Source organism: Capricornis sumatraensis, chromosome 2, assembly GCF_032405125.1.
Source record: "Capricornis sumatraensis isolate serow.1 chromosome 2, serow.2, whole genome shotgun sequence".
In the NCBI taxonomy this organism is placed as follows: Eukaryota; Metazoa; Chordata; class Mammalia; order Artiodactyla; family Bovidae; genus Capricornis; species Capricornis sumatraensis.
In genome coordinates, this window is record NC_091070.1 from 122,540,677 (window position 1) to 122,544,518 (window position 3,842).

The 3,842-nt window shown below is 47.4% G+C and overlaps 1 non-coding gene across 1 annotated transcript; it reads left to right on the plus strand.

The window, feature by feature from the left end:
- The first annotated feature begins 3,548 nt into the window (after positions 1–3,548).
- Positions 3,549–3,621, plus strand: TRNAV-CAC (transfer RNA valine (anticodon CAC)). The gene has a single exon. It is a non-coding gene; the product is annotated as a tRNA-Val (tRNA).
- The last annotated feature ends 221 nt before the right edge of the window (positions 3,622–3,842 follow it).

The window sequence follows — 3,842 nt, forward strand, 5'->3', positions numbered from 1 at the left end:
TATTGTTTTCATCCTTAGTTGAAATTCTTTGTTCCCATCCTCCCAATGCTTAGAGTAAAAAATCCCCCATAGAGTTCTTTTTGATGCCAATATTTTACTCAAGTCCCGTATTTAGTCAGGAACGCACGTTTTCTTGTTTGTTAAGTCTGGACCTTGCTCGTCACAATCCTACCCTTCCCTGTTCTCTAAATGAGATTGGATAAAAGTAGAGACCAACATAAATGAGATCCTCAGCTCCTTCAAGATCTTAGGTTCCAAACAATCTCAAGGTGGTGGGGTTAGCCTGTCCTTTGCACTTTTTCCCTGGCTCTCCCCTAACTTCAGCTTTTTTCCAGGCCTGTGCCGGAAGCTCAGGGACACATCTGAGGACTGTTTGGGCTGCTCCTCTGAGTCAGGAACCCCACACATCCCTGTTCAGCTGGCAGAGAAGCTTCAGGCAGTGCTTTTGGGGGTTTGTCAGGATCCCCTTAGGCGTAGGTGCCCAGGGGTCCAAGAACTGAGACTGTGGTTCCCTTGGGGCCCTTAGCTGTTCCCAGTCCTGTAGGAGAAAGGGCAACCACTCCCTATATTCTATCTAGAAGGGATGCCAAAGTGTCCTCCAAGGCAAGAAGAGAATGAATCCTGTTCTCTGAATAGGTGGGAAAGAGGGAGATAGATCAAAGAGGGAAGGAAAGTATCAGGAAATTTCCTGATTAAGCTATCATGACATCTGCCTCACCTGGAACTGTCATTCCAGTCTCTGGTGTGGCGGACAGAGTCAATTCCTGTCCCATTTTGAGCCAAAGCAGAACAACATTGACCTTGACGACAGGATGTTCCTGTTCTTGCCTTGGGGAATGAGGGGTGAATTTTTTGAGTATGAACATTTGAGGGAATTTATTATACAAAGAAAAGCTACTGCTGGGGACTTCCCTGGTGGTCTAGCAGTTAAGAATCCACCTGCCAGTGCAGGGGACATGGGTTCTATCCCTAATCTGGAAAGATCCCACATGCTGTCAGGCCCATAGCATGAAAGAGTAACCCGGCTGCCAGCAACTAGAGAAAGCCCCAGTGCAGCAACAAAGACCCAGTGTAGCAATGAAAACCCAGAGCATCAATAAATAAATACCTAGGTTTTCTTTTTTTTTTTTAAAGGAAAATCAACTGATGGGAGAAAAAATAATACCCCTCAACCAGCTTTTATTTTTAACTTCATGTCAAAAACTCCTTAAGAAGAAAAAACATTAATATCTTTCAACAAAGGAAATGCTTTCTGCTCAAGGTCTTTTGCTATGTGGAAAACATGGAAACTTTTCAGATACTAACTTTCTCTGAAAACTGACTCTTCCTCGTGGTTAAAATCCCCACTTCATGACCTGCTAAGCAGGAAAATTAAGCAGGCAAATAAAACGAAGTTTAATTTCTAATAGTTAAAATTAAACTGCCTGCCAGGGTCCAGCCCCGGTGGATCCAAGGAATTCAAAGCAGGGATGGCATTGGCGAGGAAAACTTATTTATTTATTAATATAAGATTAGATTAGGAAGAAATAGTGTAGTAGGAAAATTAAGTGGAGAAAGAAGGCTGAATAACTTGGTTTACGTGGGAAGCCAATAAAGTTACAGACAAGGAGCTTGCACCATCTACGTTAGGCCACCGGTGTCCTCTTGAATATCGGGGGGTGCCCCGCCTTGGGCTCCCCCTCACGTGGATCTTAAAAGCTGGGACAAGTAAGTAGACATGGTGAGCCTCCACGCCCCAGATGGGAATTCAGCCAGAAATTAGAGAGGAGACACGGGGAAAGCAGTCCAGCGACTGGCCCCATCCTCTATTGTTCAGAAGGCCTTTTATACTTTTGATAAAACATGGAGATCAACTGGTAACACAAAGTTATGCAGCGTTAGCAGCCCAGACTCATCAAAACCAGGCTTTTCTCTCTGCATACCTAATTGTATACACAAGTCTTAGGTGATTTACATCATCTTCTGGCCAAAAAGGCCAACTAACATTTTACAGCCTTTTTTCTGATAAGGGTTTGTCAACCAGAAGACTTATTTGTGTTGATCTTCCCAAAGTCTGGTGCCACTCTCAGAAAGCAGTAAATAAAGTTACATTTTTACGTAGCAAGGACACAAGAGGAGTGCAGTGATATATAACAAAGAAAAGTAATTAACTCAAAAGTCTAGTGTTGCTAACATCAAAACTACTATATGTCTTTTTCCATATCCCGTTTACATTGATTAACATCCTCCCAGGTGCCTAAGAGATAAAGAATATGGAGGCCTGGCGGCAATCATTGAGTCAACAGTGAAAACCCGTCACCGATATGATTTTTAGCTCTTAGAAAAGGTTCTGTATCTTAAGATGCTTTAAGCTCTGTGCCTCTCGCGGTGGGGGCGCTGTAAGCAATTCACAAGCTGTAAGAGGTCTGGGGGAACCTGTTAAGCAAGCTAGAAAGCTATCAGAGGGGTTTTAACTGAAACATCCCTTTCAAATGCAGAAGACTAAAGCCCTGATTTGACTTTTTCCAGAGAATATTAGAAGAGTGGAAAAGCAGGCAGACTCTTATTTTTTGGGGGGTAGATGCTCAGCAAATTCCAGGGGGAAACCCTGAGGTCTGATTAGCCTTGCCATCAGAGCTCTGCCGCATGACCTTGTCACGGGTGGAATTCCTCACGCTGGCTTCTGGCAACTGCCCTTTTGAAAATAATCTCAGAAAAGAGGGAGAGACCCTGTGATCTGAAATCTGCACTGACTTTTCCAGGATCTTCAGGCAGGTCGAGAGCCCCTAGCGGTTCTTGAACAGTCTGGTGACCAGAGCTTCGACTGAATTCAGTATAAGCCTAGAAAGTTTGATCGGCCTGCGTTGATGTTCCGTATCAAAGAGCTAAAGCCCTAAAGCAGAGCCTTTATTACAATACCTGCTAAAACGTGAAAATGGGATTTTCAAACAACAGGACTCTAAAAATCGACTGGCACACACCACAGCAGCAGGACCGGGGCGCCCACGGTCCCACTCCCAGGACTCTGCGGGGAGGATATGTAGGAAGCGCAGCGGGGAAAGGGCTTGCTTCGAAGCAGAGGGAGGGCGAGAAGAGCAGGTCCTACGACTCCCGGGTGGATTCGAAACATCGATCATTTCCGAGAGCGCCCAACAGGCCGACTGAACACGGTGCGCCGGCGCTGGTCCACAGCCCGGGAGGAGCGGCGTTTACACTGCTGGGCAACCGGGTCGCCCGGGTCTCAAACAAAGCCAACCCCCCCATCCCCACTCCTGTGGCTTCCCGGAGCTGAAGCGTCCACAGAGGCGCCCCCCGCCCTCGGGTGCATAGCAGCACAACTGGAGACTCTGCACTGGGTGTGGGATCCGGAAGCCAGACTTTGAGGTGCCCGAGGGGCCCGGTTTTGGGGGAGGGAAGGAGCCCTAAAGCAGGGGCTCTTGGGAGCAGCAGTCTCCTCGCCTGAGACTGGTGGTTCCAGGTTCATTCAATTTGAAAGACTGGTGACCAAGAGAGTGCCGGTAGGACCTGAGGTTTCGGTGGACACAGAGTCAAGCTGCAGCACGGACCTCGTTTCTGTAGTGTAGTGGTTATCACGTTCGCCTCACACGCGAAAGGTCCCTGGTTCGAAACCGGGCAGGAACAGACTTGCTGTTTTCCTGAGATTCACATTCCCATTCAAGAAGCACAAGGTGTGGCAGGCAGTAGTGGGTTCTCCTGAATTTTCCTTGGCCCAAGAACCATGGGAGGAGTTCCTTGCCACCTGAAAGCCCCATCGGCCCTAGAACCAGCCCTGGTTTCTCTGCTCTGAGTCGCAATGTAGACCAAGCCACAGTCAGTAAATCCAAGGAGGGCACAGGACAAGA